Below are 13,778 nucleotides of genomic sequence, written 5' to 3'. Positions count from 1 at the left end.
ATTTCAACCAAATCAGACGTATAGCATAGCTTTCTGTTTTCAATGCCTGCTGAAAACTGAGATATTATATACTGTATATATATATATATATATATATATATATATATATATATATATATATATATATATATATATATATATAATGTACATCTTGCCAGAAAAATATAGTTTTTAAGAAGTGTCGCTAGATGAAAAGTATTTTTTTACAAGACTTTGTATTGATGGTACCAAGCAACACCTACCTTTTCTGTACCGGAGATAGTGTTTTGACAAACAAGGCCAGGATTGTACCTCACAGCGCGTCACTTTTTCAATGACAAGTGAAGTACAAAAAAGTTGATATGTAAAAGAAATCGTCTTACTTTTAAAAAGTAGGAGGAGAAATGTGCATTTGACAATACATTTCTTACACACACACTTGGTTATGCTTTCTTATGCTTGGTGCATGCTTATTTATTTTACGGTATGTGTTTGATGAATCCTATGCAATTTTACCCCTGGCTCTATGTCTCGTAACTATTTTCCCCCCAGAAAGAAGCAAAGTGAGATGTTTTGTGAGACAGAAGTGACATCTATATGTCAAAGTAAGATTTTGCCAATTATTTAAAAAGAGATTTTTCAGAAGGTAAAGTTCCAGTTTTTATGTGTTAATGTAATGGTTGAATGAAGCTGGGTTGTTAAAGAAGGCTCTACTGAAGTGTGAAGATGAGTTCTCTTTTCTTACCAAGGTAACTGGAGATTTAGACTATAGGTGAATTTTACATCCATCTGATTGATAAAAACTTCACAGGGGCAGTATTAAGCTTTATCTCGTGTCAATGATTAGGAATAAACTGCTCATAAAGAAACATGGTAGAGTAAGCCATACTTTGTTTTAAAAGCCTTTAACAATTATTCCCTTATTTGACTGTGACTTGAAATATATTTCTCATTTAACAACATTCAAGTGTTCTGGGGTGTCACAATGAAGTAAAATACACTTCCTCCCATTGTGCTGGTGAACGAGGTCAGACAGACAAACAACAACATGTTCAAGTTCCACCTGTCTGCATTACCTCCAGCCTAAATCTCTTTTGTCTCCTGCTTCTACATCTCCCGCTGTATCCCTCGCTTTAATTATCTCCCTTTTCAATCCCGGCATCTTCAAGCCCCATCAATGCTTCTTAATTTTCATCAATACAGCTGCAGTCTAAGCTCTCGACACCTGTCTAGTCACCATGGCAACCTCACCTCTGACAACAAAGAGCTCTGTAAGACAGGGCTCTCTGTATTCCCCTTGATTGGATATTGATTAAGCTTTTGTAATACATAATAGGATCAAAGGGATTGTAGATTACCCAGGTCTTCTTCACACTTTCATTTAGTTATAATTGTTTGTTATTTCAGAATTTGCATGTTAAGGTGGTTGAAATGGAAATTTTCCACCCTCAATCATACCCATTCACACCTTATTCAAGACAGTGTACAAAAAACGTTACCATAACACCTTCAAAAGAACAAGAAGAAGAAAATTTAGAAATACAAATTTAAAATGTATTAATTGCACTTTTAAATTTGAGTGTCATAAGTTAGGCTTTTACTCAGCAAAATGTTTCCTATTAAAGAACATGCCTGTTGAAGTGTGCAGATGCTCCCAAATGCTTGAGTGTCCCTAATGGATGCACTGACAGATTAATGGACACTAACATTCAAATTCTAAATGCATGGTAAGTGGAAGGAATATGGTAAATATTTCTGTTGGACATAGTTAAGAAGCTGAAAGGCCAATTATTCACAATTACTTTCAAACAACGTAGGATGGGGAAATGACAGAAATTTAAAAGCACATAAAGTGATGTCTACAGTCTAAACTATGATAAAATGGCATTACTTCATTATAAATCTAGCACGCTTGGAGTCAGAGGCCTCCCAACCACACCTAAGTTCAATAGCATTACCCCAATTGAAACAGTCATAATTGGAAGCATAAAAACTACAAGTTTTAGTTGTAATTTTGAGTGTGACTCACCTGAAATCAGTAGCATACATGGTGCCATTTAATCTATTTGTAAACATATTGCTTCCCAAATGCTATGAAAAGACATAGGATATTGTTGCTTTATCCAGGCTGGAAAAAGCAATGATGCAGGTGAAGTGTCAGATATAATTGGATCAAAGATATATATTTTCACTTTTATGATAGTTTCCTTTAAATTCAGACTATATTCTAAAAACCTGTCAGTTACTTTAAGATTCATTCTTAATGGTTGAGTTGATAGGGCGTGTGGGAACTTATAGCAAGCATGGAAGAGAACAGGTGGTAATGACATAACATAAGCACATATGATGGACAAGACATCTTCATAACTTAATGACGTATCTCTGACTGAAAAGACTATGCTACAGAAAAAAATGAGGATATATTATTGCCTGAATACCGTATCTTTCAAATTATCCCAAGACCACTTGTGATTGGCCAGTCAGCCGCTCATGATGTCTTCTTCCCTATAAGTCTTCAAAGTTTTATTCAAAGGTAACTGGAATTCTCCTGTTATCTTGGAGCTGGTTCATCTCATCAGGAGGTTTCTTCAGTTCTGAAATTTAATTTGGAAGTATCCAGCTTATAAGTTGTCATCGGAAACAATCACACTGATAAGACATTAAAGATCACTAATGATATTACTATTATCACTAACAAGGCCATTGAGGTCACATGAATCTCTGGTTGAACTCTCTATTCAATTCCCTCTTGGTGTCATACAATCCCAGCAAGTCCCCTACAATATCAACATGTGCATTGTTTTGCTCATATGTCCCATGGTGTGAGTTTTTGTGAAACTTCCGGGGAATACGAGTTAAGGTTGCATAGTAGATGTTAGATTAAAATTGAGGCCACCTCCTGTGTTCAAGGTACGCTTTTCATGTTTCACATAGATGCCTTTTTTCACTACTCTGTCAAACTGTCTGCCTTGTCCAAAAATGTGCATATTATTGTCTTCAAAGGAGTGTCTTCTGGAGACTTATCTGTTGATGGCTCTTCACAGAAGAATCATCTAATCAGATCAAGACTCAACGATTCATCTACATCTCAAGGACAAAGGACTGTCTGCGATTTAGGGTGGGTGAATGATATGAACAAGTTTTCAACAGGTTTGATCAGACACTCATGCAACCCCCAGCCCAGTCTCACCTGCTGCAAGCCCCCTTATCTTTGATGACTGCCTGCTTTTCTTCCCCAAACATCACACCTCTCAGATCTCAGCCATCACCCACCCCCGCTGCTTTAGAGAACTCCAGCCTGCCCTCCTTCTGCACGATCTTGTCTCTTTCAACACCTCAGGTGAGAAACGAGCTGCAAAAGATCAAGGTGCAAAAGGTCACAGGTCCAGTTGGCATCAGCTCCAGACTCCTGAAGTGCTCCACAGATCATTTGTGTGGCATCAGAGAATACATATTCAACAAGTCTGAAGCTGGAGATGATGCCATAGCTATGGAAGACTTCCTGTGTGGTACCACTCATCTGAAGGATCTCAGCAGCTACAGGCTGGTAGCACTAACCTCAAATTTGATGAAGACTAGTGAGGTTGGTCCTCAACTATCTTTGCTCTCTGGAGAGGTCTTTGTTGGATCCACTACAGTAGGGATAGTACAGTCTTCGCATCGAGGGGGATGATGCCATCATTTACCTCTTGCACCGATTTCTTATCCACCTGAAAAAACCTGCAAACACTTTGATTTCTTCTGTACTCTTAATATCATGCAGTTCTAAAGTGAGTGGACCACCATCTTTTCTAGTGGAAACTCGACTACTATTTTGGCCAGCCATAGTTTGCAAGATTACAGGAGCTGTGTCTCTAACAAGCTAGTCGCACTATCGGAGTCCCTCATGAAATTGTGCTGACACCCTTCCTGTTCACTATTTATGCTGCAGACCCCTCAATCAAATCCCCAAGCTGACATCTGCAAAAGTTATTTGATGACACTTGTGATGATAGTCGGCCTCATCACAAGTGCAGTAGAGTCAGTACAGACAGTGGACACAAGACTTTGTTGGTCAGATGGTGACCTGTGGAGTTATCATCTGATCAACACAAGGAAAACAAAGGACCTCGTGGAGGATTTCCACAGGTGAAAATCCACCACAATGACACTGGTGAACATCAAAGCATTGTGGACATTGAAAGGACTTTTATAAGTACTAGGTGTTCACCTGAACATTAAACTAGACTGGAGTCACAACACAGATGCTCTTTACAGAAAGGGTCAGAGCAGACTCTACGTGCTAAGGATACTGATCTTTTTGAGTTCAGTCAGAGGTTGGAAGACACTTTTTGACTCTGTGGTGGCTGTTGAAGCAGCAATGCATCTACCATTGAGAGGATGTGATTAGATAAATATATCAGAAAGACCAGCTTTGTCATAGGATGCCCCCTCATCCTGAAGGTAGTGGCAGGAGACAGTCCTGTCTACCAGCATCTGTAAGACTTTATAAACATCACTGCTCCCAAGTCAAACCCATTGATTGTTCACATCCATACTGTTTTTGGCACAATTTAAGTTCTTGTAAATACCCTGGTGGTGTTTTTATATACATACACATTTTGTATTTAAAAAAAGAAAAACACAATTGAAAGCATCTTCTAATCTGAGAATGCTAATTTTATTGACGGCATATTTTTAAAATTTTTCTTATGTTATAAATATGCCCTTAATGTACTGTCTCATATTCATATTTAATTTTATAATGTAAGTTTTGCATGAATCTGCATGCATCCATGTCTTTCACTTGCTTGTATACTCAAATGTACTCACTGAGGGACATAAAAGGTTGTTTCTACTCTATGTTCTATTCTATTTATTTCTTAGACAAAATGTGCATTAATGGGATTGAATAGCACGGTAGTAAAGTCAAAAATGGACACTAAAAGTCAGAAGTATTGATGCTGAGCTTTTTACTTTACTTCATCTTAACAGAGCTTTGTCAATTCAATGTTAATCAAGATCACCGATAAAGCACACAGTAGCACTTTACTATACAGAGGATTCTACATCAAATTGACAAATTTACAGGGAAGATTTTGAGTCATACAAGACAGAGACGTGTGAACAACAGCGTTTTTACTCTACACTGACAATTGGGGATAAACCTGAAAATGGCAAAGTACCATGTTTTGAACAATCTGACCTTTTTTTTATCCAGCTCAAACAAGGATAAAGACAACAAAATGTAATAACTTTCCCCTATCCAATCCATACTTCATGATTATCCCTTACACCAAAACATCGCAAAAAATGGAACTGTCAAAAGAGTCTTGTTGTTCCATTTTCTTTCCCCTGGTCCCCCTTCCAGAGACAAACAAACAAACGCCTGTTAGCACATTTCATCAGCTTTAGGGGTTACAGAACAGATTGAGTATCGACAACGGTGGCTGTCGAGGCTTATGGCTCAAAGGCAACCGTCGGGGAAAATCTCAGGAGTAGGAGATGCAATCGAAAGGACCAAAATAATTCAGCAGGACTCGCTCCAGGAACAATCCAGTTTGTCATGTGGAATCACGGACTGTCTTGCAGCACAATGAGAGACAGTCTCCAAGGACTCTGCTCAGAAGTCAGCATGTGAATGGGTAAGAGTTAGTGCCCCAACTGACCACTCATTACCTTTTTATCACCTGCAAATTTAGCATCCATAAATCTGTTTCCACACCAATGGTGCAACGCAGATACACAAAAGAGACTCATCAACGAGAAACGATGTTATGTGTCTTGGGATGGCTTGGGCATTGATGTTTCCTAGTGTATTACACTCTATTCTGAAAACAGATAGTATGCCAGTTTTCCTCCTGATGGCAGCAGCGGTTTCTGATGTTAGTGACATGGCACACCGTTCAGGGTGCAGATACGTAAGGGGGTAGCACATTTTAAACAACAAGCAAGTTCAGTTAAGTTTCTTCTTATAAAATAATTTTCTATTGCTTTTGTCCAGCCAATGCAAATTGGGTGCATCCCTGTGTGGTGCATAGCAAAAACACTATTGATTTAAACCAGGGCTGGAAAAAAGACATATTTTCCTCATTGTCCTTTGGTGTTTAGGCTTAGTTCTCACTCTCTTTCTGTACCTAAAGTATAAGTGCAGTGAAGAAGTAGATTTATATTATTGTTTTTTTCTGTCAACTTAATTGTTAAGGATAAGCAAATGTTAATGTTCTGCAAACATAACCAGAGTAAATCCAAAATGCAGTAATTTTGGATTTACGCCTGTTAGCACATTTTGGACAAACGCCAGTTAGCTAACAGCTAATGAAATGAACAACATACAAAGAACTTCAGACCTTAATTGCCAATGTTAACAAGTTAACAATAAGGAAGAGAATCAAAAAGTTGCATCTTTATGTTTTGTAAAATATATGGAATAATGAGACAAAAGTAAAACATTTTGTAAGATGTGTGACCCATTAAATTAAACCAAATGCAGAACAATGTGATTAAGAGAACATTTAAACACACTAGCATGATTGTGTGCAGCTGCTTTAGTGCTTCCGGACCTAGTTGATATTCAATTGATGGAACCATGAATTACACTTTCTACCAGAAAATCCTGAAAGAGAATTCCCAGCAATCTGACTTGAATCTAAAGCTTATTTTCACTATGCAAAAGGATGATAATAAGCATAGCAGCAAGTCCACCTCTAAACGATAAAAAAAAGAAAAGAAAAAATACTTCATGGGAGTAGCCATCAACATCCAGTCATTAGGTTGAGAGGGCAAGTACTTTTTCATTTAGTTTCAGGTTAGCATTTGTCTCCTAGAATGAGATTTTAATTATTGCTAAGAGAAAAAAATACCGTCTTTTATCCTATTCAGAATCATCAGTGAGCAGTAACTTATCTTAACAGTTTGCATGGTGTGTGGGAGGAAACCAGAAAACACAGAGAAATTACCCTTCTCACTTATATATGGCATTTTTTAGTGTAGTGTTTTCCATTGGAGAAGTAAGAGGCAAAGCTTTGATTAACTGTTTTCCTCCTACTTAGTTACAGATGATAATGAGCAGTACTCATAGAATCTGATATTGTTTCTACTGTAAAATCTTCTGGGGACAAGAGCTGAATATCCATTTCCCTTTAATCAATTCACAATTTATTCCCCTCCCTCTTTCAATCTCCCTTCCATTTATTATGCATTATTCGCCCTTTTTAAACTATTCTCTACTAACCGTCTTATCTAATTTGGTATTCGGATATGGTTAGAGCTGTTAGCTCAATTAATACAATGACATGCCCTCTGCAATCCATGTAACATTAGGACACATACTCATTTAAACCTCTGCACAAGACATGATAAATCCATACCTTAAAAATGCATTCTTAACAGGGTGCCTTGAATAAATAACAGACAAAAGAGTTTTCGTCTTCTACAGGACTGTGCTTTATTTTAGTCTAAGCAGAATATAATAACTAGAGAACTACAGAGTTCAGGATCACTATGGGAGATATCATCCCGAACCAGGGAAACGGGCCCCAGCCAGCGGTATTTAAATTACATTTCTGTTTGAAACAAAAAAAGCAGAAACATTAGCTCAAAATCTTTCAAATCAAAGAAAAAAAAAAAAAAAAAAACATGATTATTTTTAAAATACCTAAGAAAATTATAATAAATTTTGAACATTTAATAAAAACTGAAATTACATAGTGAAGCTGGGAATGTAATGATTTATAATACAAAAAATATGAACGTAGAATAATGAACACTTTAAAGGTTCTCAATGAATGCTTGATTGAAGCAAACTGCTCAGCTAGCTGAGTTTGTTTACATTTTGGTCCTTGTAACCAATGGAAATGGAGGTGGACAACCACATCCATATTTGTGTCACAATGGGCTTGAGGCTAAAACTGAATCTGGCTAAATGTTTGCTTTAAAGAGCTTTTGGCATCCTCAGAATAAAGTGTCTGACCACTCTTCACAGGTAGTGCTGGGTTTAAGGCAGAATTCCCAACTCACTTTTACAAACCGACTCGACTGGAGCAAAGTGGTGTCACATGATCTACTGTTGGCACAGTGTCTTTAGTGGATTGACTCACATTAAGTAAGAAGCTGTGGTTGAAACATCCCTTAGGAAGGAGCAGAGAATATGAAGCTCAGAGATATGTCAATGATGACAAATAACCCTGAAAAGAATAAAGACATAAAAAGGGTACTTTTACAGGACACCAACAGTGGTTAAAAGACAATAATATATGACAGCATAGGTCCCAAAACCAATAAGATAGCAAAATTTGATATTTTTTGTCTGGTTTTTTTCTTTTCTCTTTGTTTTGTTTGAGGTTATATTTTTTTTGCTTTGAAATACCACAAGGTCTCAAGTAAGATTTTTTTTTTCTTTTTTCCAACAAACCTAAACCATTAGGACTCAGTTGTGCAATAAACTCTTTTTTTCTGAATCCACGGACCAGGTCCATCAATCATCCTTTTACAGTGCAGTTTGCTAATTCTTGTATTGATTTAATAGCTTTCAGAGAGAAAAATCTCTTTGAACTCGTCCATCCACAGGGGATTTCACACAGGGATTGTACGGCCCAAAAAATAAAGAAAAACGATCAAAGGATATCCGATTAAACCTTGTGACAACGGGTTTGCCCAGCTTCAGCGGTTAATAACACAACAGAGTGAAAAAAATAAAGCAACATTTACTGATATGAGTATAAAATCCCCCTTTTTAAACAACAGTGTTTCACTTTACAAGAAATAAAAACATTTTATCTTCTGCTTTTGATAAATTATTCAATATGTTCCTTTTCTCAGTTTCACTGAAATATATTAGCCATTCTTTTATTTTTTATTTTTTTTACGTTTGAACATGATCTAATGTACGACCTATAAAGAAAGATAAACAGAATTTAAAAATAAGCTATATTGTATGTACAGGTATAATGCAGCGGTCTGGTTAGGAGAACAGTGGCAGACTGGATCAAGCAATAAGGGGTTCTGCTGGGATTGCTTTGTTGTTTGTCCGTTCCTCCAGTGTCAGCCTAACCATGTATGTATAGTTTCAAACCTTGTGTCATAAATGCTTGAATCCAAAATGGTTTATGTACATGCTAAACAAACTGGTACCTAGAGAGGAAAAGCCTCTGCAACTGCTGCAAAAGCCTAAATGTTTTCTTGTGATTAATTTCTTAAAGTCTACTCGTAGCTGATGTTTTCTTCTCCTTTTTGCCTCTAAATTGTCAAGCACGGAGTGTTCGTACAGACGGATGAACTCTACTGTCACTGCCATATCTGTTCATCAGCCCCAATTGGACTAATCCAATTACTGCACCGGCAATCTTTCTTCTGTCAGAAAAATCATGACATGACGGTGTACACGGAATCTTAATTAACGGATCACTTTGGGGCCATGGCTTAGGTCTGACACTAAGTCAAATAATTTCTAAGCCTTGGTCCGACGCTTACGGTTGTAGGATGCATGTTCACAGCCCAAACCTAAGGGGCTTAAGAGGACTTAAACTCTCCTAAATCCCTGCACTGCTGTGGATACATTTTATAGTGACATCATTGTCCCACAGAGTTGAGCTTCTCAACACAAGTTGCTATAGAGCCTTGCCCTTATTAGTGTTTCAAAGGCTATTTACATTAAGAAATACAGAAAAAAAGTCTTGACCTTTATTTCTTGGTGTTGTTAAATGTCGCCACACACACCTTAAGTCTTTTTCTGTGCATTCTGGTGGATATTAAGATGTGTCTTTGTTACTCTTGGAATTGAATTATGACCATTTAGGTCCAAACCGAGAATTTGTTGATATATCAGTCCCCTCTGCTGCCTCACACTGTCTCCCTATTTGTCTGCTCGACCTTTTCAGGATCAGGGTTAAGGCAAGGCTCTGAACCTCTCCACTAATCATGACATCATTGTGCCTGATGCCCTGAGCATTGGGAGCGATTTTGTGGAGTTTCAGTTTAGCACGCAGCACCCCCCCACCAGCACCAACACCACCCAGTGCCTGTTTCCACTATTCCCACCCGTCATCTTTTTCTATCCAAAATTCCATTTCCAGAGCAAAACCCTTTTAGGTGCCAAAATGAGACGATGGAACAGCTCTTTCCCAATGCAGCTATTAAATGAGAGGCATTAATTTCTTCCCTCCTGTCCAACAGGTTCCTTTAATTATCTCTCTGCTTTCAGTCAATTACATTTTGCTTCCTTTCCTTGACAATCACCACTATTTCAGAGTGTTATGCACCCAGTGGGTTGGATGTTCATATTCCACTCTATTCCTCCAAGAATATATGCAACGCTAAACAACAAGTCTTGTAAGTAATAATATGCATGCATCTTTCTTATTTCCTTGCTAAAATATCTCATCAATTTAGAAACCTTTTTTTAAGTTCTTGTTAAGAGAGCAAATCAGAGCCAAAGCAATATTTATTTCATAAATGATGACACACCAGAGTGAAATGCTGTTCACTCTGATTGTTTCTAAATTTGTTTCACCTAACATCTAACACTAAAGTTTATCGGGATTATTTGTGATTTTTGTGTGTGTGTGTGAATTTTTTATTTTTTATTTTTTGTAACCCCTCCAGGGGGTCTTTTTGTGGGCTCTAGTGTCCCTTTTTATGAAGTAGGCTGACAGGAAACAGGGAAGGAGAGGGGGGAAGACATGCGGTAAATGTCGCCGGGTCCGGGAGTCGAACCCGCGACCGCCGCGTCGAGGACTTGAGGCCTCCAAATGTGGGTCGCGCTAACCCCTACGCCACCACGGCACGCCCCGTGTGTGTGTGAATTTAAATGTGAAAAGCGAGCTGTGCAAATGCATTCAACCCCAATTATAAAGTTACACCTCATAAATTTAATGCAACCACATTCATTCAAAAACCACATAATTGATAATCTGTGTAAATTTTAGTATGCTGTGTGTAATTTGATTACACTGTTCTATAAAGACCTCATGGGTTTGTTAGAGAAAAAAAAAAAAGCTCAACAACAAGAAAACTAAGGAACAGCAAACGGATCAGGGATAAAGTCATACAACAACACCCCACAATCAGTCATCTAGAAAATGGAAAAGTATGTCAGAAATGCAAATTTCCTAAAGCATCTTCCTAAAACAAGCCTGAAAGAATTAATCAGAAAAGAAATCCAGGGTCTTCATCATAGAACATGGCGATGGTGGATCATGCTGTGGGAATTCTTTACTTCACTAAACAGGGCAATTTGTTGGAGTTCATATGAAGACAGATGGATCTAAGGGCAGGGGCTAGAAAATAAAACATGTTAGGGCAGGGGTGGGCAACTCCAGGCCTCGAGGGCCGGTCTCCTGCAACTTTTAGATGGGTCTCTACTTCAACACACCAGAGTCAAATAATGAGGTCATTAGCAGGACTCTGGAGAACTTGACTGCATTTAGGAGGTGATTCAGCTATTGGATTCAAGTGTGTTGGACCAGGGAGACATCCAAGAGTTGCAGGACACCGGCCCTCGAGGACCAGGATTGCCCACCCATGTGTTAGGGCCACAAAGACTGAGACAAAGGCTCAACGTCCCAAAGAACAACAAACCTGAACATACAGGTAGAGATGCAATGCAGTGGTTTTGGTGAAAGCATATTAATGTGATAGAATGACCCATTCCAGGTGGACAGAGTCTGCCAGATGTGCAAAGCTGTTAGAAATAAACCTCTGAATGTGTCTGCATCAAACAGTGATTCTACAAAGTGTTAACTTGGGGGGTCTGAATACATTTGTACTCCACACTTTAGTTTTTAAGTTTGTAGAACAATATTGAAAATCATGTGTGCTTTTACATCCACTTCATAATGAATGCACTGCAAGGCATTGTATGTGAAAAATGCTAATAAAATACTTTGAAGCTTGTGGTCGTAACATAGCAATTCTGATAAGTTGTATGAAAACTTTTACTTAGTTCTATATTATTAGAGACAACGTCCTAACTAACCTTTACCTATATCAACTTTCAGGGAATATGCAAAATCACAATTTGGTAATTTAGTAGTTGCCACTTTTTAGGGTTCAGAGACTGAAGAGAAGCAGACTTAAATTTCAACAAGCAATGTAAAACTCTAAAAACAAACTTTCTGTCTCATTTTGGTAGCTCTAGTGCACATACGCCACTGTCTCTGCTTTCAATGCTCAACACTTCAGCACCATCCTTCCCAGGGTGTAAAGGTAATCGGAGCACCCTTGTTAAAAGTGTTCAAGTGCTGGTTTCACATTTCCTAATTTAGCTCTGGCATAGCAGGTACATGCTACATGAACGTTGCACTATCAGCCAAGCTAGACAGCAGGAGGCTAAGCTGGGCTGGATTTTGGCTCACTGGGGACTCAACCTGCTATTAGGAGAGAAAACACTACAGCATCTGATTTAAGACGGAAAAGTTCAGTGGAGCGTGCATGCAAGATTTATGTTACTGAGTGTATTTTAGGGATTGCCAAGACAAGCATGGAACATTCAATTGCTCATTGAACATTACTCTGCCAACTGACGGCTTCTGCTTCAAACAGATAATAAACACAAACTGTTCAGAGGATGCAGCCTTTTTCTAACCCACTTCATGCATTCTTCGGCATTTATACCAAAGGTTACGTAGGGAAAAAGTACAAGAAGAAATTTTATGTAATAATTCCATTACAAAATAAACAATTCGTTGGACATCATTCTTCTCTGAAGAGCTGTGCTTCTGCATATTATGTTACAGTTGAGCAAAAGTGTGCTTTGGAAGTCTCTTAGCAGAAATACAAGGAGGGAAAAGAAACTAGTCTGAGCAAGTTGTTTTGTAAAATTGGTTGACCTCTATTGCCAACTGCTGAGAAGCAATTTTGTTGCGGATACACAGGACTCTCAGCTGCTACTAGAGCAGGATTGGACATTTCCCACAAAATTGTTGGTTTTGACCCATTTTATAAGCAACTGTTTTTGGAACAGTTGTTGAGCAGGGAAAGCTAATGCTTTGCTTTACTTTGCACTACTATTTTAGTTTTTGGCATTGCCAATCTGCTCTGCAATTTTAAGGCCAATATGGATTGTTTTGTTTTGCATTCCCCATCCACTTTCCTGGTAAATGTGGCTGTGTTAGTGATGCCAGGTCAGCTGTCAGCAGCCTTGCCAAGGAGTAGGCACAGACATAATTCTCCCTAATCTTCCTTCTGTCACCCATGTGCATGTTGGGAACCATCTCTGCCATCATTGGGTCCAGGTGATTATCCCTGTGATTTTTCACTTCATTGCTGCTAATGTATAGAGGCTTATGATTGCAGTGTGATTAGGGAATGTTGAAAAGCATGTTTAATATAGTGCAAGAGATAATTGAAGTGTAGTGAGCACAGGCAGTAGCTCAGTAGGTTAAAATAAAAAATCAGTGGGGTTATGGTGAACAGCTGTGATTTGAAAGGGCGTGTGTAATGTTCAAACATTAAAAAAGTCCCAATAAGACGAGGTGGTTGACAAAGCTTGGATCAAGACCTTAAGCCCACTTAAATGACAGAGGTGGAGCATTAGAAAAATGGAATACGATGGCACTTCTTTTGGTTAAACTCTCCGCATTGTTGTGTCAAAATCTTGAGGAAAGAAAAGGCAAGAAGAAGAGTCCAAGCAGGAAATATGATCTGTTTGGAAATAAATACGGGTTCTTCAGAAGCATACATTACAGATCCATAATATTTGTCGCCAAAGGCTTGACTGCCATTTCTAATTCTGTCAGCAACATTGTGCTGCAACAACCATGAAGCATCACTTAAGAAGGATGTAAATGTGATAAGCCGCTGATTTCCTCTCTTCCTGCTCA

General features: G+C 38.3%; 1 long non-coding RNA gene across 1 annotated transcript in view; it reads left to right on the top strand.

Moving 5' to 3' along the window:
- The window catches only part of LOC116718978 (uncharacterized), a 101,784-nt gene extending 90,612 nt beyond the window's left edge, over positions 1-11,172 (top strand). The window contains exon 2 of the long non-coding RNA XR_004339042.1: positions 10,993-11,172. This is a non-coding gene — a long non-coding RNA (uncharacterized LOC116718978). The remainder of the gene's footprint in view (positions 1-10,992) is intronic.
- The last annotated feature ends 2,606 nt before the right edge of the window (positions 11,173-13,778 follow it).

Source organism: Xiphophorus hellerii, chromosome 4 (assembly GCF_003331165.1).
Source record: "Xiphophorus hellerii strain 12219 chromosome 4, Xiphophorus_hellerii-4.1, whole genome shotgun sequence".
NCBI lineage: Eukaryota > Metazoa > Chordata > Actinopteri > Cyprinodontiformes > Poeciliidae > Xiphophorus > Xiphophorus hellerii.
The sequence above is the reverse complement of the archived record's forward strand: the minus strand, read 5'-3'. Positions and strand labels throughout refer to the sequence as shown.